The sequence below is a fragment of the Grus americana genome, chromosome 2 (genome assembly GCF_028858705.1).
Source record: "Grus americana isolate bGruAme1 chromosome 2, bGruAme1.mat, whole genome shotgun sequence".
NCBI classification, from domain to species: domain Eukaryota; kingdom Metazoa; phylum Chordata; class Aves; order Gruiformes; family Gruidae; genus Grus; species Grus americana.
The window spans coordinates 22,438,554-22,464,364 of record NC_072853.1 but is presented as its reverse complement, the minus strand read 5'-3'; the positions used below and the strand labels follow the sequence as shown (position 1 = coordinate 22,464,364).

At 36.4% G+C, this 25,811-nt stretch overlaps 1 protein-coding gene across 38 annotated transcripts in view; it reads left to right on the top strand.

The window, feature by feature from the left end:
• RIMS2 (regulating synaptic membrane exocytosis 2) overlaps positions 1-25,811 on the top strand; it is a 502,429-nt gene that overhangs the window by 58,426 nt on the left and 418,192 nt on the right. Inside the window, exon 1 of one of the 38 annotated variants that reach the window (XM_054816637.1) lies at positions 20,264-20,344. The exons of the other annotated variants lie outside the window; for them this stretch is intronic. The gene's annotated coding sequence lies outside the window, so the exon portion shown is untranslated. Of the gene's footprint in view, positions 1-20,263; positions 20,345-25,811 lie in introns of those variants that run through there. 38 annotated transcript variants of the gene reach the window in all.

Below are 25,811 nucleotides of genomic sequence, written 5' to 3'. Positions count from 1 at the left end.
TATACTGTTCCCTCGTTTTTTTCAATAGATACTGAATTGCTAATCCCATTCTGTTCTGCAGAGGTTCTTACATTGTCCTCATCAACATAGTATCTTCAGTCTTTCAGTCATGCATTAAATGACATGACTAACATCTGTTACATTTGGTTTGTTCTCTCACATTCTCTGCCTGGGGGAGGAATTTCATGTGCAGTTACTGGGGTTTATTCTAACATGGTGGGGTTTTTAAAATATGTACATTCCTTTTGTTCATATTAGAAGAGGTGAGATGAGTGCACCTTGCAGCTAGAACAAAAGACAGGGTGGTTTAGTTGAGGATTATCGTGGAAAAGCTCTGTCTCCTTTTGTGTAGATTAAAACCATTATTATGCCTGAGGAGTGAAATTGTTGGCCATGATCTTTATCCTGGACATGTCAGTCACAAGATGCTGAGCTTTTTGAACATAAGAAATGAAACTTTCCACTCAATGCTCTCTTCTGTTAAAAAGCAATGCAGAGAGTAAAAAACGAGGCTACAGCCCTCATTGTGGAAAGATGTTGTTGCGAATTTGATAATGGCTGATAGTTTTGTGCTGAGGAATTTTGCATTACTGTGGTTGAGATAGGTAATGATAATGGCAGCTGATAAATAAGGGCACCCATAAAGATGAAATGGAATCTCCTGACAAGCTAGGAAAGGAGAAAACAGCAGTAGGTGCTGTCTGGTAGGCCATTATCAAGAGGAATTCCAAGAGAATTCTTAAATATTTGACTGAGTTAACAGTTTGAGGATATATATATTCAACACAATAGGGATACAAAAGCTGCCAAGTGGTCTCTTCTGCCCATTCACTTAATCTTGTTCAGCTTCCACCAGCTGTTCTTCATTCCTGAAGAGATCTTGTTCAAGTAGAGAAACCCTGTTATCGTTATAAGTGATAAAAATCAGCACATCCAGATGCTAAGCTGGGCTTTGAAGCATCATAGAAAAATTAGGCAAGATTTCTAAAGCCATGATCAGTGTAACTCATGTGCTTATTTGCAAAGATATAAATACATTTTATTTATAGAATGCCATTTTATTGAAATCAAAAGAGCTTGCTATTTCCTTATGAGAACTGTGGAAGAAGGCAGAGTACTTCCATCACTGCTTTCTGTTCTAAGAACATTTTGCAAATCAGTGTTATTCTGCAGCATTGTATTAGCAGTAAAAACATTATGTGTAATTAATTAGGTAGTAATTTTATGTGCTTTTTATAGGTCAATCTAGAATGTCTTTATTTTGCACAGAAATGAGCTTGCTCTCACACTTCCATTTTCTAAGTGTTTCTCTTCCAGGTACGATCTCTTCTTTGAGCTGCATTATAAACCACTGTATACGAGTTCTCCAGAAAGTATAAAGATCCTTTTGCTATTTTCTGAAGTTCAGTCATTTTATATTTTTATAGTTTCATCTGGTTTTATTGAATGAATCCTTTTTTTTTTTTTTTTTTTTCCCACAATGCTACTTTTTTAGTCACTGCAGTCAATGAGATAATATTGCAATATTTTTAGCATTGCTTGTATTACTGCTATTATCAGAGATGTTGAAACAAAATAATTTTAGGCAAACTAAAAACCCGACTTCTATACTTTTTGCTATGCAACCTACAAAGATTTGTTTGACAATGCATGAATAAAATGAACACATAAAACCCCATATCTTTTAAGATAAGGTTATTCATTGTTATTTAAATATCAACTGTAGAGTATACAATTGAAATAACTTTAAATTTCTGTGGTGGTGTTGCATTAATTTAAAATATAACCTGTGCATAGAATGCAACCTTTCTTTTTTTCAGTGCATGTTATTATTAATCCTTTTAAAAAATATTTATGTAACTGTAAAAATAAATAGTCACATAAGGTTCATTTCAGATATATCTCACTTTTCAGTTAGATGGTTGTTAATAATATATGATTAGGACATAATAGCTTATCTTGGAGGGGGGTCATCAATTGAAAAAGGCTGCATGCTTGTATTCACACACATGGGAAAATTTTTAAGAGGAGGGACCATTGTGATCTGACTTTATCCATCACATATGTAATATAATTTCTGTGAGCAATTATTGCATCAAGATCAAGAAAATGATACTGAAATAGAACATATTTAGAAATGCATCCAATATTGACTTAAAATTGTGAAGTTTCATTACTATTGTGAGTAAAATGCTTCAATATTTAAAAAGCTCACCTTTTAAAATTTACATTTTTGTTCTAATCTCTCCCCCCCCCTTCTGCTCCTTGAGAATAGATTTTTCAGTCTATATCGATACTGTCCTTTTATATATGTTAGGAAACCAGCCCACGCTTCCAAGCCAGATGGTACTTGTATTCACTGTGCAGACCAATCTTTATCATCTTCTCATTCATAGCTGGTTTTTCCTGCATCAAGATGACTGCTTGGTTGGACCATAAGGGGCCTGGCTGCAAACTAATATGTGTACTTTGGATGATCGAGGAGCTAACGTGCCAAAGTGGAGAAGAAAATGAACCACCTTCACAGTCAAAACACTCTTTAAGGGTGTCTACGTCTCCCGTGTATATAGAAATGGATAAGACTGAAATCAACTTTTCCAGTAAGGTTAAAAAATCCTAAAGTCAGGTCTCACTGACATTTTCGCCAGTCCTCATGCCATTCTTGCCCATCTTTTCTGAACTCTTTAATATTGCAGTTTTGCTGGTCACTATTTTCACCCCTCTTTTGCTGTACATTGTTTGGAAAGAAAAGTTTAAGTAAATTTTTTAATTGTATACCTTCTTCGTGAGTGTTGGGATTCAATTTAGCTACTTAGTTTCTTCTCCTTAGAGCTGGTGTCTCTTCCGAAGGAAAAATAAAATGAGTATTATTTTCTATATGAAAAAATTGAGACTCTAAGTAAGGCTCAGTTTCAAAACGTGTTGTTTCTGCAGCTGTGACAAGCACATCCATCTCTCTGTGAAATTTCTGTTCTCCGTCAGGGTCACTTCTTCAAGTAAGAATTCAGCCGTGACTAAGAATCCTGAGATCTTGGGGGAATAGGCCAGATAAGTTAAAAAAAAAAGTGAAATGTTTGCTATAGGCAAGCAGTGCCACAGACAGGCCTGGCAGGGCTGTGACAGATGAACCTCCTCTGTCTTTGGTGAATAGGGATCACCTGTACATAGGAAGAAACGATTGGGCTTTCCAAGACACTGTTGCCCACTAGTATTAAACAGTTTTAAATTTTGTTTCTTGGTTAATACAAGTGTTTTAATTATAGGAGAGAGTGTTCCATACCTACAGAGAACTGTTGCAATTTTTTCAGGAATGGGAATGACAAAAATTTTAAAAGTGGTCACAGGTATTCTATACCTTGTTTTGATCCTAGAAGTTCAAGATTAAACTTTCTACTTATATTTGTATTCAGACCGAATGGTCTGAATAGACAAGGCTTTAGAAAGTAGTTTTCTATTTCTGTTGGCTAAAGTAGTGTTTTAATTAGCTGAGATGCTAGGAGATCTCTAAAATTGTGAATGCAAATGTAGTTGTGAGCCACAAAGTAATAATACAATTAGTAATTAGCTGGGTCTCATGGATGCTATTCTAAGCTATTTTAAGAGTTGAGGAAATCTGATGGAATCTCCTTTCTGGATATGCTCTCAGAGAGGACTAGAAAAGAGCAAACACAGAATCCCCCTTCAAAAAGTGGGGCTGCTGTGGGTGGAAGAAGAGCGAGAGTATTAGAAGTGAATCAGCCCACTTTAATTCCCATAAAAACAGTGGACGAAATAAGCAAGTTCTTGTAAGTATCTAGAAGATAAAAAAGAAATGAATAACAGACACTGTGGATTTACCAAGAACAAATCATGCCAAAAAATCTAATTTAATCCTGCAACAGGTATCAGGTTCTGTAGACAGAGAAGTAGCAATAGATAACATATCTTGACTTGAGGAAGGCTTTAATATCATCTTGCAGAACATATTCCTAAGCAAGCCGGGGCAGATGATATAGAGAAAACTGCTGTAGAATAGTAATACATACCAATGAGTAACAGTCAGAAAGTTTTACTTACTATCTGTGGATGGGTTTCTGTCTAAACAGAAAGATGGACTAAATGAAAGTTTACTGAACTTGTCAAGCACTTTCATTAATGTCCACAGTGATGGAATAAGGTGCACTTACACGCCTGTTAGAAAAGAGGTTTAAAATTGTTTTGACAAATTAGAGATATGGTCTAAAATTATTGAATGATGTTAAACAAGGACATTATTCAGTATGTACTATGCTTAGATGTAATCATACATTTAAACTGAAGTTAGCAACTGATTAGGTGGCAATTCCCAAATGCAATATCTAGGCTCTAAACTGCCTCTTATGCTGAACATGGACTTGAATTGTCCATGTTGTTATGGAAAGGGTATTTGCCATCATAGCTTGCATAAACATTACTACGTCCTACAAAACTCTGAGGCAGTCCTTCAGTTCTAATCAGCACCAGTAAATGCCCAGCTGGAATGGGTCCAGTTTTGAAGACTGCAGCTCAAAATAGCAATGGATTAGTTGACAGCAGTCCAGGTGAGATCTCTCGAAAACATGCTGTGAGGAGATGCTGAACAACGTTGATATGCTTCAGGACAGAAGACTGAGGGGAACTTTAAGATTTTCGAAGAAATGAAAGGCTGCTCTTCATGCCCGTAGATGACGGGACAGAAGTATTGAGCTTAAATTGCAGTTTGGAAGATTCAGACAAGACAGAAGGTAGTAGTAGGTCTAATTTTTATTACACATTAAGCTATTTAATGCCCTATTTTCTCATTTGCCCCTCACACATGACTGTGTGTATTGAACTTGTGCTTGGGATAGACAATGACTAACGAGAATGTAGTATCCTGAAATGTAGTAAGCATCCTCCCATCAGGAATTTCTGCAGTTTTGAAAACCATACTCCTTGTGCTGATTTTGGGTAGATTTTTCATGTGTGAAATACATTTTATTCTCTCTCACTGCCTCTTTAAGCAAAAATGTGTGTACCTCCTTCCTCAGAAGAAAGGGGCTAGTATTTTCCTTACAAAGCAGCAGCATACAAATTCACAATTATGAACCTGAGAATCACTTTCAAACTTGTTTTCTGTAGCTTGCCTTTACTTCTGATTCCTCCTGCAAGTGTGGATTTAAGAAAATGCTGAATTTACAAAATTTGTTTCATACTCCCAATTAGAAATGGTACTAGTGTTGTAGCTCTGCAAAACGTGTGAGCCACTGAGTTTTTCAAGGATGTTTAGCATGTGCTACATTTTAAATCATAGGACTATTGTCTGGACTGTTTTTGATGTCACTTCGTGTTTACTAATTTTCATTTATATATAGTGTCTTCATGAATGGCAGTTCTATTCATTTTAAATGCCCCCTAATTGCAAACAGACATGAATGAATGCTTGTAATTAGCTGGAAATGAGAACAATGAGTGTCTGCATTACAATAAAGACTTAGGAGTTAAATGATCATCCAAAGCTGCGATTCAGAATTCCATTATTAAACATTTAGAACTTCTCTTCACAGAAGAGTTTGAATAACATATCTTTATGAAGAACAATGCTCAGAAAGGGAAGTATTTCTACAGGGAGCATTCCATTTGTGCCTCTAGTACAGGTGTAGTTTTGCTGGAGGAAGCATGTGAGATCTGAGGGGACTGAAGTTCTTTTTTTCTACCCGTGCCTTCCCCCTACAAGTGCCTTTAACCTATTATGGCCAATCCTAAGTTTCTGGAATCCAAACCTGATCACTCTTACAAAGAAATAATGAGTGTTCCAGATAGATAACATGTAAGTCAGGGAGAGGGTTCTGCGTTCTTAACTGGTCCCTAAATTTATTCTAAGGAAACAGAAAAAAAGGGGGCAAACTTCAGATTCTTCTTTATAACACCATGCAAGAGATGTTACAGCCTTTCAGGAAGTTTACGTGTTGAGTCAGCACTGAAATATTAATTGTTGAAAGAATACTGTAGTTTTATTTAATTAGAGTATGATGTTTAATTGCACACAGAATTTTCACTGGTATTTGGTGAAAAGCTTTAAAGGCTACCAACCTAGACGCTTGATTTTGCCTCTGACCGTTGGAAGATTTTTTGCAGCCTGACTAGGAAAGTTAATCTTAGGAAAAAATAGAAGAAAGCAAAGTCAGACAGAAATCTATAAGACTGTTACAGTTTCAGTTATACTTTATTTATATTTTTAAAAATCTATGTTAAAAGTAATCACCCAATTGAAGTTTTTCACCACTTCTGGGAGGGAATTTTGATTTTTACAGAAAAGTCTGTACTAATTTTGGGAACCACTGTGATGTATTGCTGAACCAGAAGAAGAATGAAATTAAATGTTTGAACAATGTCTATTGTTTTAGACTATAATTTATGTAAGAACACAGAGGTTAGATAGTTTGCTCAGAGGAGTAGTTATACTTGTGTATGAGTAGTTGTCCTATGAAAGCCAGTGAAAAGACTGTAAATAAACACAGAATTTACTAAATTGTAAACCACAGTTTACGAAATTGTAAAACACCGTTTTTGTGTGGTTATGGCTTTTCATTTTTGGATTCCAGGGTTCTTTCCTGGAGCCTATTTCAAGACTAGATATTTTACTTTTATTGAGCAATGGGAATAGTTACATAGATCAGATTCTCGTTTCATTCTTCATTCTATGATGCAGAGAGATATTAAATTTAAGAATTTTTTCACTGCATATTAAACCAATTTGCTGGGTAACCTGTAAAAAGTCCCTGAAGGAAATTAACACTCAAAGAGAAAAGAAATATATGATGTCACTACAGCCTTGAAATTTAGAACAGCCTGATTCATCAACCTACATTGTATTCTGGAACATCAAATCTAATGGACCCAAAACATTAATCACACTTCTCAAGTTTTGGTGTAGCCAGATTTTAATAGGCTGAATAAAACCCCGGCTCACTCAACCAGAGAATGTCTCAGTTACCGTCAGCCACTGGCCACTGCAGAGGTTCATATGCGGCAGGAGCTAATGAAAATTAATCCAAATTAAATAGTTTTAGCTTTTAAAACTATTGGTATTCTCAGCCAAAACAAGATATTTTGGAGAGGCTAAGGAATTCTGATCAGAGGCCCTTACGTCTTAGGCTGAAAGAAATAATTTTCATTAATTTTTATAGCAGATCATTTAAATGCTTTTAAGCTTCTGCTTAGTGTGCAATTTGTGATATGGAAGCTATTTGAAAGAATTTTAGTTCCGGGCCAAAAACATCAAAATCATTAAAGATTAATCTCACCAATGTGTTCTGCAAAAGTTTTTTTTTTTCCTTTTCTTTTCTTTTCTTTTCTTTTCTTTTCTTTTCTTTTCTTTTCTTTTCTTTTCTTTTCTTTTCTTTTCTTTTCTTTTCTTTTCTTTTCTTTTCTTTTCTTTTTTCTTTTCTTTTCTTCTCTTTTCTTTTCTTCTCTTTTCTTTTCTTCTCTTTTCTTTTCTTCTCTTTTCTTTTCTCTTTTCTTTTCTCTTTTCTTTTCTATTTTCTTTTCTCTTTTCTTTTCTCTTGTCTTTTCTCTTTTCTTTTCTTTTCTTTTCTTTTCTTTTCTTTTCTTTTCTTTTCTTTTCTTTTCTTTTCTTTTCTTTTCTTTTCTTTTCTTTTCTTTTTCTTTTCTTTCTTTTTTCTTTTCTTTTTTCTTCCCTTCCCTTCCCTTCCCTTCCCTTCCCTTCCCTTCCCTTCCCTTCCCTTCCCTTCCCTTCCTTTCCCTTCCTTTCCCTTCCCTTCCCTTCCCTTCCCTTCCCTTCCCTTCCCTTCCCTTCCCTTCCCTTCCCTTCCCTTCCCTTCCCTTCCCTTCCCTTCCCTTCCCTTCCCTTCCCTTCCCTTCCCTTCCCTTCCCTTTTCCTTTTCCTTTTCCCTTTCCCTTTCCCTTTCCTTTTCCCTTTCCTTTTCCTTTTCCTTTTCCTTTTCCTTTTCCTTTTCCTTTTCCTTTTCCTTTTCCTTTTCCTTTTCCTTTTCCTTTTCCTTTCTTATTTCTTTTCTTTTCTTTTCTTTTCTTTTCTTTTCTTTTCTTTTCTTTTCTTTTCTTTTCTTTTCTTTTCTTTTCTTTTCTTTTCTTTTCTTTTCTTTTCTTTTCTTTTCTTTTCTTTTCTTTTCTTTTCTTTTCTTTTCTTTTCTTTTCTTTTCTTTTTGAAGTGGCATTTACTTCATGAATTAGACCAGATGAGTTGGTTTCTGTTTAGAATATTTTTACCAAAGCAGTTCCTCTTTTAAGACAGGTAGTATTCTTTGAACATCAGATTTAAGCCCTTAAAAGTTGAAATGAACTGTAGAGAGAGTGGAATGTATGCAAATTCATCAGTAATTCCAAATCTGTCTATGTTCATAGTTTTGGATTATGTTCATCTCCTGAGCCTAATGCTTAGTCACTAGATAAAAATAATTGTGAAAAATTAGAACACTCTAGTTTAATTGGCACCTGTGATAAAGATTAGATTCACTTTGCTTGCTAGTTGTAAAAACATCTGTACAACATAAGAAATAAAAATTTCCACAAAAATTATCATTTTAAATAAACTCTTCAGACAGGGAGAGCCGTATTCATACAATGAGTACAAGGCAAGGGGACTCAGAAAAAGAATCAGAAAACATCTAGAAAAATTTGATGAGTTCCAAAGTTCTAACTTTAATTCTCTTTAAAATAAAGATGCAAATAGTAAACAAACCCCAACAGAGTGCTGATCAAAGCAGACAGGTAGACAGAAATAACAAACCATTCTGTGAAAAAAAAATAAAAATAGACTGATATCTTTTATTTCTTAGTGGAACATTGATTCAGGCTTATAAAACCCATGGAAAAGAACATTTCCCTTACTGTAAACTGTGTTATTATAACTGGTTATGCAGACAGTTTATAATAGTATTCTATTTATGGTTCTAGCTCTTCCATGCATCAAATGAATCACTAGACAACATCTGTTTTTAAATAAAACCACTTGTGTTTTATTTCAGTAGCGTGTAAACTGGGCATTGTATTTACCTCAAATACCTCATGTAGATAGGGAGATCATAACACAGATAGATGAGATTATATCACAGTAATTTCCAGTGATTTCCCAGACAGAAACTAATAAATTCTGTAGAGTATGTAGATAATTCAATAGATATAGTAGATTATCACTGGAAAATTCAAAGTGAGCTAAAAGTATTCCCATTTATATTTTTATTCAGTTAATTATATTCTCAGGAGAAAAACAGGATTTTATGGTTTATTCTCATAACAGAAGGTCTTAAGAATATTGGAATTATTCCCTCAGAAAGTTTTAAAAAGATTTCTTCAACAATAATACAATTTCCACCTCTCAAGATTTATGTGAACAGCAACAGCAAATCAGCAAAAATGAGTGGTTTCTTGATAAATTGGCTATTAAACATGGCCATATCTATGATAGATATATATAATCACATTTTCTCTTCTTTAACAAGAAGATGGTACAGTAAAGTAAATCTATTGGAAAGTATTGTCACACAATTTGCATGGAACAATAGATTCTGCGTTACTGTTGTATGTCTCATTTATTTTTCTTCTCCTGTTTTTTCATTTCCTGTTTAAGTCTTAGAACCTAATCTTGTTTTCACAGCAGAAGCTGTGTTGTGTTTCTTTTTTGGTAGCAAGCTTGGATTTTTCATGCCATTTAGTAAGCCAGCCTTACTGATGAAGCACTTATACTGCCAATAGCACTGTTTATTCCGTGGTGGTCCTTCAGAGCTTCGTGTAGGAGCGGATGCAGGACCTCAGTCTGCCCTGCAAACGGGCTCTCTGTAAGGCTGATTGTTGAAGAGGCTGAGAACAAGAACAACAAATTCATGATATTTGTTATTTCTCTTCCTGTTATTTCCTCTGCAATCCTTCTCTAGGATTGCTTGCGCTCTGGAAGAAATCTGAATCCATTTCATGTGATTAAATGGCACAGTCAGAGAAATACTACCTTACTATCTGTTGTATAGTTGTTAAGCTCTTTAGTGTGCATGATTTTCACCTGGTGAATATATTATAGCTAATAATGTTATCAAATCCCTTCTTTAACAGGCAAAATAACATATCAAGACCAAAGTAATTACCAATGCATTTCAAATTAATTACAGAGTTAAAATGAATTTTTATTTAATTCACCTGCTAGCAGCTGAGCCCAGGGTTGCACGTTTGGCTGAAGCAGCTGGTGACAGAACAAGCACCTAGGAAAGCACTTTCTGCAGGAGATGCTTGGAATGCCATCTACTGTTGAAGAAGTAAAAAAACCCCAACCAAAATCCCTAACAAAACCTGCTTTTTGGGAGTAGTTTGCTCTAAAAGGAAACTCTACTTACATTGTTACATCTGGACACTCATTACTTGTGAGGCTATCTTTTTTTGGCAGAATATTTAAAATATATTATGTAGAATTCAACTAATGCTCTGAAAAGGGATTAAATGTGTTTGATTTCAGTATCCTAGCTTTTGTATCGGCTTTAGAATTAGGCTTTCTGCTTTGTTTAATGAGTTCCCTATGAGTTTCAGCTAGTTGCAAAACAGACTGAAGCATAAGTAAAATATAAAGTCTCATCTTTCCAATATAGAATTAATAGAAATTACATTAAATGAGGAAAGTTGCAATCCAGACACTGTAATAAATATCCCTTAAAAATCATTATGATTGCAATTTTCATTTAAATGGAATGAAATATTAAGAGAAAGACCTTTCTCTGGAAAAAACCCCCACTTTTTTTGTCTTTGTAAGAAAAATAAGTATAGGACAACAACTAAAATGGTATTTGATTATCTGCTACTGAAGTTCACCGGTAAAATTGTGCACAGAGATTGCAGATTTACTCAAGCTTGAGTAGTCTTGCAAACTTGTTTGTTACACTGGGATATATTTATGCATGTGTTGTTACTATCAATGATATTGGTAAACGTTTGCAATTTGGTCATGAACAGGACAATATAATTCACAGTCATTGCGTTATAGTCATCTTCATTTCCAGAAGTAAAGGATGGCTTTCTGTAATGCAGCTGTTGTGATATGTTTCACACATCTCAGAGGCAAGACTATAAAACTTTTTTTATTCTGTTACACAAAATATTAAAAGACTATGGTGGCAGACCTAAGTGCTTTTTCAGCACGCCTGTAGTGAATCGTGATTTTTTTTTTAAAGTAACATGAGGTGTAAGAGTAGAGTATTTGACTTAAGGCTTATATTGAAGGAAAATATTCTTTCCAGTTGACTGTTTGTTACCATTCTTAAAAATGTAGGAAAAAACCCAAGCAAAACCAAAACCTGGCTAAATTCAAACTAACAGTGATAAAGTAAAAGATAATGAGATTTTTCTTCAATTTTGTTTAAAAATAGATACATTCAAATGAATTCTAGCTGTCAAAAATGAATTTTTATTGGGAGATTGGATTGTAACAGTATATGTAACTCAAACATTTTCAACCTGAATCTCACCTGAGACTTGCTATGGTGTCCCCATAATTACACAGAATTACATTTAGTAACAAATCTTGCATGATAATTGGACAAATTGGCCTGTGTCCCTTCTTTGAAAATGAGAGGAAAGTCCAGGAGTCTTTTCTGATTTGACTCTTTCTCTTTTAGGTTGAGTATTTTTTTTCTCTATAAATCACCTACCTGAAATATCTGCATATCAGGATTTATGAGAGTAACATTTATTAAATTGGAAAGAAAAGGTTAAACCTAAATAAAACTTTTTTTTTCTCCCAATGAACTTAAATATACATGATTTTAAAGCTTAACCAGCTAAAATTTTGCTAGTATAGTTTAGAACACCCTGAACATCCTGAGTGAAGGCAGTTACTGCTTACGTAGAGGCCTTGAAGAAGTGTCAGGCTCCAACGTAAGGCTTTTCAGCCTGCGTATAGTATGGACACTGAGATTATAGAGAAATCAGGGATTTTCAGATTGTGCGAGAGACACAGCAGGGTGACCAAATACTCTGCAGGACAGACGACAAATGATTAAACTATTGCGTCCCAAGAAAATGGGTATTTGTAGGAAGGTAGTCCTTTTTTTTGTGTCTAGAAAGGAGTCCACTGACAGAATAATCCAGTTAAATTCAAGGAGGTATTTACCTGTATCTCATGTCCTTGAAATTGGATTTGGAAATTCATTCTAGTGAAGAATTATGTAATGCTCTTTAAATGAGCCTAACTGAATAGGTAAACTTCTGTTACAGACGTATTTACTAAGGCTCAAGGCCTCCTTGAAACTTGCTTGCTCTAACTGCTACCCTTGACAGCCGTCATATCCATTAACCGGATCTTTGTTTTGCTCTTACTGCATTTCTAACACGGGCTAATTTTGGATTTTACATCTTGCAAGTTAGATCTTGCGGCTATTATGTGTGGTGTCAGAGAAGAATAAGTAAGAGGTAATGGATAATTTACCCAGAGAAGATCAGACTGATAAAACTCCTAGTTCAAGAAAGTTGGTATTGTGACAACCTGAAAAAAACTTCTGGAACTTTAAGATTGGAAGACAATTCTTCACTGAATGTATTTTCTTATGTTAATGTGTTTATACAGGGTGAATAATACTACTGTCTTCTAAATAATGCTGCTGTCTTCTAGCTATTTTTATTGCCCCTCTTTGACAAATTTGCTTGATCCAAGATTTTCTGTTAATTATTGCTTTATAATTTTTCTTTCCTAGTTTTTTACATGCCTTGTTCCCTCAGCAGACACAAGATACCCAAGTGGGAAGCAGCTGGCGTATTCCACATGGCAACCAATTATAGTGCTGACGGTCACAAATGCCCACTTACTCTATGATCACCAAAATAATCTTTTGTTTGCTAAATATAGGAAAGAGCTGCAGTAGCCCATTTTAAACAATGTGGTAGGTTTGGACAAATACTAGATTTTTAACATTGACCTTTTAATATCACCTCCCTGGTTGAGGCCTCCTGCTTACAATATTGGATAACCTTCAAAAGAGAGCATTGATCCATGAATTAATTATTGGAATGGCACATAACATAATGGCTACCATTCAGTGTAGTATTTATTATTGCAGTCATTTTCTCATGTACAGATTTGTGATTTTGACACTTATTTTATGGTTTTACTATCAGCAACATAACAGAAAGGAAGAAGTCTGACCAAACTAGGAAATGTGTGAGAAGTGTGGGAGCTTTCATTTGCAGAACACAATGTCTTTATCTCTTACTCCAGAAACAAATAATAGGAAACATTTTTGCCCTGAAGAGTTCATATCCTAAGATAAGCAGAGTCTGATTTATTGTGCTGGTTCTGAAATAATCAAAACATACTGTCAGACTCTTCAGTTTTAGAGATGAAAGTACAGGGCTGTTGAGCATTAAGTTTTCAGTTGCAGTGAACCACATTTCAGTATATATTTTCTAAAAATATCAGTGTCAAAATTTCACCTTGAGACTTGTTCGTCTGGAACATTTGATAAAACTATTCCATTTCTAATTCTCATCTAAATGTTAGAGTAGTCTTAGTCTTACAGAATTTATTGTGTTTATGGGGGGTGTTCATATGAGATTCATGCATGGAGCTCATTCAGTTGGGACTATTATACAGGAGCATATACAGATCTGTGCTTGTCCGTAAAGCGTGTATGGTGCTTTCTTGTTGTTTCTCTTTTATCTTTAACATCACTTCAGATTGGACTTCAAGGGGGTTGGAACTAGATGATTTTTAAGGTCTCTTCCAACCCAAACCATTCTATGATTCTATGATTTTATGATTCTATGATGTTTAACCTCTTCAGCTTGGATTTAGATAGATTTTAAATTGATTCTGTGTTATAGATATTGTTTCTAGACCAAGAACCCAACTTCTCGACCTGTTTGTTTGCCAATACCAAATGTCCGGTCACCTCTCAGCTACTGATCTTGGAGGTGTTTTTGTGGAGACTGCTGATACTTTTGTTACAAACAGGTCAAAATTAGTCAGGAAAATCACCTACACACTTCTTCAGGAAAATCTTTCCTTTGAAAAGATATTGCTTTATTGTCAAAAATATGATCCTTCTTATTTCAACTACCTATACTCTCTAAATTCATAAAAAACTTGGAGCAGTCATGTAAAATAAAGACTTTAATTTTGATCAAAAATAATTAAGCTGAATGTTCTATGGTGAATGTTCTTATAGCATCAATAGGATAATCAACGCAGGGAATCAATTCAGTTAATATGTAAATATTTTATAGTTATCCAATTGACATGGCATTTATATTTAACCTCCTTAACTCTCTTTTCTTGGAGTTAAACATATTTATGGTTTAACTTACCACTCTGTAGAGGTGCCCTCTTTCAAGAAAATAGCTGATTTTACACATATTTAACTGTGTGACTGTGTTAACTCCACTGTTTTGTCAAGAGTGGGTACAGGCAAAGTTATATATTGTGTATGTGTCATATATCTCGACTTCTGACATATGAGCAGATAGTCACTGCATACTAATCCTTTTTCTTAAGTGCCTCTTGGTCCAGGGCATATCACCGGGATACCGTTACAAAGGTTCCTAAAAGGAAAAGAAAGAGTCCACAGCAGGCAATCTAGGAAAATGGATTAAAGGACCACTCTAAGACAGGGTGGTGGAAACCTCTGAATGTGGCTGGAGCTGAAAATCTTCCCCCTTTTTCAGCACAGTCCCTAGTTAGACCAAGGGAAGAGGCATCCCTACAGAGGTTTAGATACAGTTACCCACTGAATGTCATTTTTGGTGAGAAAGAGTGGGAGGCAGGGGGAAGGGGGGGGGGGTTAGAATTGTGTCATTGGATCTTTAAATCCCATTCTATTTTCAGCAACATTTTCCAGAGTATCCCGGGGAGAAAGTTTTTCTACATTAAGAATACTGGTGATGGTAAACACTTTTAAAAGATTATGATCATGTACTATGAGAATGGGAATGTGTAAAATCCTGAGAAACAGTTACATACCTTAATCAAAGTCTTTTAAAAGTGCTGAAGACTGAAATCACTCACTTTTTCTTTTCTTACCAGCTTCCCATGCAGTCTTCAGCCCGGTTCGTGTTGGATAATGCTATATTTTTTGAAGATTGTTGCAAAGTGTTAATTTAGTTATTGCATTTTTAATCTGTGAAAAGTTTCATGGAGGGATTCGACAGTGATATCCTTTTTACTCTTTTCCTTTAATGTGCAATCAGGGTTTTGGAGGGTAAGTGATGAGCCACAAAATGCAGAAATCCCAGCTTGTTGATGATATCTGGTTAAACATTTCCAGTGGCAGGAGTAATTTCTTCTCCTTTGTAAGTATGGCAAGGATTTACCTGTAACCTGAAGTTTTTACAGACTTTCACAGACATTTGGTAAGCAGCATATATTACCACAAAACATGAACAAATTTGTTCATCTAGTGTATGTTTGGCACCTACACAATTTAGTGTATTAAGGTAATTTAAGTTGCGTTTGGTTTTGATCTGCTTATGAATTTTTTGTTGAAGTGTCTTTCATTTAAACCTGTGTGCTCCAAAGGACACAGTCTCTTTGCCTTTCACATGGATTAGAACTTCTTTGGTCAGGTGATGGAAGCATCAGCTTGTAAAGGATGGCTTTAAAAATATCTCCTTGATAGGTATTAGTTAGTAATAGACTTTTCATAAGATTTTTCACTTTTCTAGCAACTATCACAAGCATCACAAACACAGGGATACCCTCTTTTTGCTACTTATGGGACATGGCTTCTGCATAATCCTTTTTCCTTTTCAGAATACTCTATAGTGTGGTGTAGTCACAGTAGTCCTGTGAATTAGTACTATCTCCATTTTTAGACTTCTGTGCAAGAAATAGCAGTATCTAACTTAAAACCTGTAAACTGAATTTATACTTTTGTCTTCACTTTTTGCTTTTCACTAGGTTTGCCTTGAGAAGGCATTTGCTAATTATCAAATGATTTTGGAATAGTTCAAATGGGCTAATAATTGGGGACAGTTACTGAAGAGCGAGAGAGAGAATACGGTCTTCCCTTCAAAGACTGCGTGTTGGCATCTTGACTCTTGAGAGAGCTGCTGGCTCTGTACTGACATCTGGGCTAGTGGGGTCTGGAATGCAAAGAAGAACAAATGCAAATCCTGAGTATAGTATTCAGATTAATTCACTTTATAATAAATGTTGGTGTCAAGTAGTTAGCATTCATGCTGTTGTTTTTATTTGAAAGATAGCAGCTCTACAGATGTTTTTTTATGTACATAACTAGAAATCTATATTTGAGACAAGATTATTTGCTGCAGTCTTCTCTCAGTTATTCTCTACTTCTTTGCTGTGAACACAGCTGGAGGTCAATGACAGTATTGTATCTGCAGAGGAAGCAAAATGTGATGATTCTTTTTATAGATCTGAGACTACCCCTCCTTGTTCCTGTATGATTTGGGTTAGGAAAACCAGATAGTTCTGGGCATTAATATTTCATCTTAATTCTTAGTCAAGTTTAGTATAACATGTGTTGCTCATTGAGACTACTGTACGTATATTCTGCTTTGAGTTTTGGGCCATTAGGCTTTGTGTTCTCTAAGCTTAAAATTTCATGCAAGTCTCCCACTCTCCAGACTTCATAAGCAATATATTTCATAAAAATAGCTACTGTAGAAGCATCGACAACTTCATTAAATTGATACTGACAACATCAATGACAACATTAATTGTAATAATGAATAAAAATCCAGATGTTGTTATTCATGGATGAAGAAAATCAGAATCCCAAACAAAAGACTGATTTGTATGTCCAGTACTCTTAGCTTCAATGAAACTTCCATCCCAGCCTAGCCTCTTCTAACCACCTCAATGAGGTGGTTAGGAGATAAGGGATATGCTTTTGATCCCCACAGCCTAAGGAGAGCATAGAAAGCCACTGAGAAAAGGACTGTAACTACTGCCCTGTTTCATTTTTAAAGGAAAGTGACATAGGATGTTATATGCTTTATGCTCAACTCGGTGTTTCTAGCAGACATTAGGTATACCCGGGCTATTCCTGCAGATCAGATCTCCTTGTGCTTGTGGGTCCATAAATGGCAAAGTCGTGAATCTTGAGAGTGCTCTTGGTTTTGAGATAGATATTGGGATGTTTATCCCTGCCAAGGATGGCCGATTCTGAAATCTGGATCTCCCCAAACATGTCTTCAGTCTTTTGTCTAGAAAAAGCTGTTTAAACCACAGCTGTATTAAAAATGCATTCTGTGTATTTCATCTAATATGTCATTATTTCTATCAGTTACTACAACTTCTACTCCTAATTTAATCTGATTGAAGAGTCTTTTGGAAAGAGAGCCTATTGCTTGCTGATTTAGACCCAGAATGTCCATCTGCTCCCTGACCTTGAAAGATAAATATCTGTGCTGTACACCTGAAGGGTCCAGGCCTGTTGATCCCCAACGTCAATATTAAGTTCATATGGTAGAATCAATTTTTTTTCAATAGATTTCTTTTCAAATTGTAGCTTGCCCTCCATGGTTGTTATAAAGTCAAGGAAGTTCATTGCCTAATCCAGGGACCGAAGGATGTATGGAGAGTGCTCAAGGAATGCGTCACAGTTACATAATAATGGAGGCTGTTGTCCTCACGTAACTGCGGTGTTGGAAATTGTATAGTGGATGAGACACAGAAATGTAGGAGGAGAAAAGATTATTGCATAGGAGATATATTTTGAATCGTGGGGTCGAATTGCATCCTGACTTAGAACACACTGTTCCTATAAAATGCTGGGAAAATAATTTTAAATGCAGGTTTTCAAAATGTCTGCTAATGGGCAATGTTTTTTATTTAATGGTGCTAAACTAAAAATCTGATTGTAAGATTTTCAAAAATACCAAGGGTTTGCAGCTGCAACTGAAGTCACCAAACATACACTATTACGTAAAGATACTAGATCCTCTGGAAAAAAAACATACCAAAGATTTCAAACGGCACACTCAGAATTAGTGTGCACTATTGCAATTTCGAACTTACTCTATTTTGATCTCAGTTCACATGTGAAAGATATTGAGCACGGTCACTATCCAAAGGAAAGGTGTTGACTATCATCTGATTATGTGAAGTGTTCAGATTTCCTTTGTTTAGTTCAATAGAAAAAAAACACAATGCAGTAATAACTTAAAAGTGTCCAGTAAATATGTTTGGGAGTGACGTATGGAGAGGAATAAAAGGAACCACGGGTTAGCTGTATATTCAGTTTTCCTTGTCCAATTACCAGGGAGGTGATAGTTACACCCTCTACCTCTAGGCATGTGACTTAGGAGCTCTGAATCATTGTCTGGGAGTGTCTCCTTCTCGCAGTTGACCATAAAGACCTTTTAGTCTCTTAATGTTGGGGGATCTGATTTGAATATCCTAAGCTGCCTAATGAAGAAAGTATGGATATACTTTGATTCCCTGCCCCTCCCGCCCCCCCCCCCCCTTTGAATTTCCTGTGTCAAGAAACTAGTATGTCATCTCTTGCTGAAAGATAGTGTTATGATTAAGATGCATGTTAGAGTGGAATTGTGACTGCATGAGAAATTTTTATTTTCATATTCCTTAGTTTTGGAGTGGTGGTTTTTTGTGTGTGTGTGGGGGGGGGGGTGGGTTTGGGGTTTTTTTGTTTGTTTGTTTGTTTTTTTTAAATTGTTGTTTTTGGTTTTGTACTGGAACATTTCTTTGTATATAAATTTCTAAAGTCCTGAAGAGGCAAAACCATGCTAGAAGACTTTTTACTGTGTGCTGCATCTGCAGTTTTCCCTTTCTGTAGCCAGTTTTGGAAAGTTTTTAGTGTGTCTTAGTGTCCACTTATTTAGTTCTTGTGTAGGCACTGGACCCTGTTCATAGAGGTATTCACGGTGATATCATATGGAGGAGGAGACGTGGAGCTATTTTAGTGAGCTTTAATTTTCTGGTCAGCATTAAGCATCTGCTTAAATTGAGAGCCTGTACTCCCTGCTTGGTTAGGTAAGAGAGTATTCTCCATTCAGACATTCAGAGTATCTATTTAGGAACCTTTTTGGTTTTTCTGAACACATAAAGGAGCTAGAACTTTATATTTAAGACACATATCTGCAATTAGAGGATGTAAATATTCCTGTGAGTATATATGTCCATTCTTGGGCCTGGTGGGGAGGAATTGCATAGAACATTGGCTTGCTCACCTAAATTAAAGCGTGTATTACAGATAGAACATTTTCCTAAAGGCAATGAACAAATATTAATCAGTACTATACAGACCTACTCTATGTATTATCTAATTATTTCTTTTAGCAAGTCCTAGTAAATTTTACTCAGAGTAAAATTCCTTAGCTTTCCTTCCTTAGTTCTTAGAGTTACATTGTATGCAGACCCTGACATCCTTGTAGGTTAATAAATATAGTGCAGGTTTTCCTTTAATCTATGAGTTCAGGATTTTACATTTTAAATGGCATGTTACATGTTATAAATTCGCCTTGAATTATGATAGGCAATTTGGTTTTAAATAATTAAAAAAAAAAAAAGGATTATAGTTAACGTAATCAAAGCACCTTCCTTTGCATTTATAGCTGAGTGTATTGCTGGAAATGTAGAAACATGATATTCTGTCCAAAGAATTGGAAGCCAGTTATAGAACATTACTGATTTCATTCTGTAACTAAAAGTTGTAGATACTTGGCATTTCCCTTTTTTAAACCTAAATGGAAATAAGCAGAGAATACAACTTAATATAAACCTATGAGAAATGTTAAATGAATTCCTTTTAACTCAAAGAAAGAACTTTCTCCTGCCCATTTGATAGAGGTTATAGAACTTCAGGGTAGCTGTTTTACAACATGTTGCACTCAGTTGTGCAAACTTATCTTTTTAGGGTCAAAGAAGAGCAAAAACCACAGCTGACACAGTAAGTAAAATATCTTAAAAATGCAGTAGGCTTGACTTTTCTACCTTTGCCATGTTCTGCTTTCTGCACCTTTGATGGTATTAGCTTTCACTAATACCTGAGAGGCTGCAGGTAGTTTGTCATCTGCTTCCTGACTGGCTTTGTAAGAGAGCTGCCTGCAGCTTCTTACTTCATCCACATGTTAGCTGGATGTAGGTTCTTGCTGCCTGCTTGTGAACTGGTGATCTGTAAAACTTTATTTCCCTTACATCCTTAGTGGCTGACTTAGTACTGCAGCTCACACTCCCTTTGGCTCTGCCTTTTCCGCCTGTATATTTCTATTAACATTGGATGAGAAAACATTGAAACTAGTGTGGTTTTGTTGGTTATTCAGTCACATTATTTGCTTATTCAAACAGGTGGTTTCCCTTTAGTGGGATCACTGAGCTGGTAAATAACGTTCTTCAACCACAGCAAAAACAGCAAAATGAAAAGGAGCCCCAGACGTAAGTAAGCTGCTCTCTGTAGATTAAGTAATGTCTGTATAGCATTAAAACACACCGGAGAGTATGTTCAAAATAATTGCCCATTTAGAACATCCTGCTGAGGGCGTTTTACAAGCGGGCATCGTTTGCTTTCTGACCCCTTATTTGCGAAGGGAAAACTGAAAATCAGATTGTACTCTCCTTATCAGTAATTTAAGTGATTACATTAGAATACAATATGAGGAGTTACTACTGCTCCGTTTGCCATTTTCTGCAAATACTCCATACATGAAACTCCCAGTGAAGTGATGAGTTTTCTGTGCATGAGAAGCTGGAATGATAAGACATGTAGTATTATATACAGCATGTCTATGCACATGCATGGTGTATGTGATATTGGACGTGCATAGAATGCTATAGAAATCTACATAATATGTATGAACAACTTTTTAAGGACCAGGAAAATGTCATTTCATTTTTTTCATGCTTCCAAAATATCTGTAAAGTTTCAAAACTTTAGCAGATATAGGTGAAATCTTGGTTCTGTCAAAGCTGAGGGAGTTTTGACTTTGATGGGGCCAGTATTTCATCCATGGACCCTTTAGAGTGCTAAGCCAGTATGAAGGCCATACGAAAAATGTTACGATTCAACAGCAACTGGCAAAGCTAGGACATTCAGTCTGAGAGTAGAAGGTAAAGCATGGAGCTGAAAATATTCTTTTCATAATAACAAATTAAAAATATTTATTATTTCAAATTGTAAAATTCCAAAATTGTGACTTCTGATATTATTTGAGCTTTAAACAGTTAAATTGCTGTCTTTTCTTTCTTCTAAAAGGGAATGCCCTGTAAGTTCCCATGATAAAAGAAATGTTTGGTTTTGAACCCATGCACAACTGGTTTAAAACATGCATATTATTTGTTGTTAATGATTTTCCAGGCAGAATCAGTTTTAGTTTATTTTTAAATATGTATATTCAAGTGGAGTTTCATACTTGCAGGCCATGAAAGCTGTGACTTATTTTTTGAAAATAAATGGTGAGAAATTTTCACAAAATTAAACAGAGAAATAGGCCATAAAATTGATATTTTGTAAAGCAATGTATTACTCTGAGCTCTGTTTCTGATATCCTCGCTTAAGTTCTTATAAAATCACATATAATATTAATAGTGGAGTTTTTCTTTATTGGTTATTGTTAGATACTGACAATATTACATTTTGTTCGCAATGCCTCAGTACTTCCCTTTGTATTTATTCCCAGTTTCCTTAATGCAGCAAAGTTTGTTCTGCTTGCCAGTGTTGTATATATGAAGCATATGGTTTTGAAGCAACTGCAAAATACTGTGTAGTCAGTGTAAACAGTTGAGTTATAGTTGCCAAAAAGTATTTATAAATGGTTACTGTTATTATGGAAGGATTTTTTTTTTTTTTTGGAACAGTTATCTCTTTGGTAACCAGCTTTGTTCAGTGTTTTTATTAAATAGTTAAGAAATGAATTAAATTGTATACTCATTGAATTTACAGATGGCACAAGGCTGGGAGAAGTGTAACATTTAATAGCGGTATTATATTCCAAAATTATCCTGAAAAATCCAAGCTATGGTTATGATGTTATGATGCCATTCAAAAGGATAAATGCAAGGTGGTGTAGTTATGTAGGGATAGTTTCTGTGGTTGACATAGGAGAGAGAAAAATGGTGTAGGTAGAAGTCCTTTGGCAGAGAATCTGGGAGCCATAATAGTATGTAAGTTGAGCAGGAGCCAGTATTGTGAAAGAGAGAAATGTCGTACTGGAATGTATAGACACTAGCCTGGAAGCACTCTGAAGAAGTTTTCACTCTGCTAAGCTTTGGTAAGTTCTCACCCGGAATAGCATGCCCTGTTTTGGACACCATCCTTCAAAAATGATGTGGAGCAGTTGGAATTCAGTGGAGAGCAATAAGAATGAATAATTAGATGTCTAAGAAACGTGGCATGTATAAGGAAAGATTGAAACAGATGAGGTGATTTAGCCTCCTGAAAAGAAAATCTCAGTGGATGGAGGAGATGGACAAATCTTTAATTATGCAGAACCTTGCTGGAAAATGGAAAGAAATAATCTCTTCTCCGTGCCTCTGGTGGTGAAGCAGAAAGGAGTAAACTTAAGTTGCATCAGGGAGGATTCAGCTTTGTAGGGAAAACTTTTTAATGGAAAGAAAACTTACAATGCTTGCATAGTTTGCCTAGGGCTTGAGTGGAAGCTGTGTCCCTGAAAATCTTAAGGAATGGGTTTAGCAAATATCTGCTAGCAGAGACACAAGAGTAGCTGGTCCTGGGCTGGGACAAGAGAACAGACTAAGTGATTTTTGTAAAGTGTCTTTCAGCACTGTTTATTTGTCATAATTTCATTCATTTATTAATAAACATGATTTATTTTTGTGAGTATTGTAAACTTTCAGGGAAAAAATAGAACAGAATACTAATGGTGCAACTTCTTTATTTAATTTCCTTTTCTGACTTTAATGGCTTGCAGAGAACTGTTGTCCCTGGGAACATTGTGGGATGCTGGGGAGCGGCGTGGAACTCTGTATGTCTGGAGAAATTTTTACTACTCTCCATACATATTAGGGCTTTCTGCACTTGAAATCACTGTCAGTATCTGAGTCTGTAATGGACTTCAAGATACATCTGGGTGTCGAACTTTGCTGATGAAAAAACTTATTTACAGTTAATCTGGGGAGGATAAAATATGGTGGAAGAAGGCAGAAAAGGAATCATCAAAGTGGTTGAAAACACAAGGTATCGTGTTACACATTTCAATTTTGCTCTGGTGAAAGTATTTTTGAAGAATGGTTGATCATGTGTCTTTATGGGCAGAGGCAGGATTAGTCTGACACTGTTGGACATGAATTCCATACCACAGAATCACAGAATGGTTGAGGTTGGAAGGGACCTCTGGAGGACCTTGTCCAATCCCCCTGCTTAAGCTGAGTTACCTAAAGGCAGTTGTCCAGGACCATGTCCAGATGGCTTTTGAGTATCTTCAGGGATGGAGACTCTAGAACCTTTCTGGGCTAGAGATACATGTGCTAGTGCTCAGTCACCCCTACAGTGAAAAGTGCTTCCTGGTGTTCAGAAGGAACCTCCTGTGTTTCAGTTTGTGCCCATTGCCTCTGATCCTGTCACTGGGCACCACTGAAAAAAAGCCTGGCTCTGTCTTCTTTGCACCCTCCCTTCTGTTATTTGTATATATTGGTAAGATTCCCCCTCTGAACTTTTTCTTCTTTAGACTAAACAGACCCAGCTCTCAGCCTGTCCTCATATGGGAGATGCTCCAGTCCCTTAATCATCTTTGTGGCCTTTCCTTCCATACTCTCTCCAGTATGTCCCTGACTCCCTTCAACTGGGAAGACCAGAACTGGACACAGTACTCCAGATGTGGCCTCACCAGTGCTGAATGGAGGGGAAGGATCACCTCCTTTGACCTGCAGGCAACGCTCCTCCTACTGCATCCCAGATACCATTCCCGTTCTTTGTTGCAAAAGCACGTTGCTGGTGGCTCATGTTTAACTACCGGGACTCACAGGGCCTTTTCTGCCAAGCTGCTTTCCAGCTGGGCAGCCCCCAGTATGTACTGGTGGATGGGGTTGTTCCTCCCCAGGCGCAGGACTTTGCACTTCCCCTTGTTGAACTTTGTGAGATTCCTGTCAGCCCATTTCTCCAGCCTGTGGAGGTCCCTCTGGATGGCATCACGACCTTCTGGTATATCATCCACTCCTTCCAGTTTGGTGTCATCTGCAAACTTGTTGAGGGTACACACTGTCCCATCATCCAGATCGTTAATGAAGAAATTGAACAAGACTGGACCCAGTATTGACCCCTGGGGTACGGTGCATGTTACTGGCCTTCAACCAGACTTTGTGCCACTGATCACCACATTCTCGGCCCATCCATTCAGCCAGTTTTCAATCCACTTCACTGTCTACTCATCCAGCCGGTACTTCATCAGCTTCTCTGTGAGTATCTTATAGGAGACAGTTTGGAAAGCCTTACTGAAGACAAGGTAGACACTATTCACTTCTCTCCCCTCATCCAGTCATTTAATTGTAGAAGGTTATCAGGTTGGTCAAGCATGACTTCCCCTTGGTGAATGCATGCTGACTACTCCTTTTCACCTTTTTGTCCTTCATGTGCCTGGAAAAGGTTCCCAGGGTTAGTTGTACCATTGCCTTTCCAGGGATCGATGTGAGGCTGTGGTTCCCTGGGTCCTCCGTCTGGCCCTTCTTGAAGGTAGGAGTGACATTTGCATTCCTCCAGTCATGAGACACCTCTCCCAATTGCCAGGATCATTCAAAGATTATTGAGAGTGGTCTTGCATATCTGGTCTTCCTTGATAAAGAATACTTTTATCTCCAGCTCATGTGTGCTTCATCATGAGTTTTATCTGCAGTGCTCAAGATATTTCCATGTTGTCATCTTTAGAGAGTAGAAATCCTTAGCTGCCCCCCGAAGCAACTGCTTTTGATGCTCAGCAATTAGCCTGTCAATTTTTGTTTCTTCAGATTCATACGGCACATATTTTGTAAAAGGTATATTCAGATTGTTCCTCATTAGGATTTGGAGGTGTTTTTTGTGCCTAAGGGTTTGACTTGGAGTTTATTTTTTTTGTTTTGTATGAATCTTGGAACATTATGTAACGGTATTAAGCTCCAATTAAAATAAAGGAATTCCCATGCTAGGAGGCACCAAAGATTCATCTAGCCTAACAGTGTATTGGCAGTGCCCAGCAATGGCCATTTAAGAACACACGTAAGGAGGAGGGCTTGCATAGACTAATTCTGATACAGCCAGTTGACTTCACGTATTTTAGTGGTTTCCTGAGGCAAAGGCTGCATTGCATACTGCTGTGTTTATTTCATGGTTATTAGGAATCTATCTGCCATAAGTATTTTCAGTCTCATTTTGAACCTAGTTATAGTTTTTGGTTCAGAACTTTATGAAAATGAATTATACAATTTAGTTATGGTGCTGTATAGAAGAGTTGATACCCTTTGTTTGCTTTAAACCTGCTGCCGGTTGACCTCATTGGGAAGTCTTAGTCTTGTGTTATGTAATTCCTTACGTACTTTGTCTTTATAATGCATAATCTTTACACATTTCTACTATATTCCATGCAGTCTTTTATATTCCGTATGGTCATCCTTTTAAGCTGAAGAGTTAGACTTTCTCCTTCTATGAAAGGCACTCTGTACTTCTGGTCATCCTTGTTACCTTGTCTTGTTTTAAAAGTTCTATTAGAACTTGTTAAGGGTGACCAGCATCACTCATGGTATCCAAGATATGAGAACTCTGTGATTTTACACAGTGGCTTAGGAAAGAAAGTTTCTAATGTTTGCTGCTTAAAGATATCAAAATATTGAAAAGATGATGGGCTATTTTCCCTTTTCCCGTGAACTTTTTTTTTTATTTTCAGGCTGGAAGTGAGTCTCTGGTTGGTTTGGTGCCTTG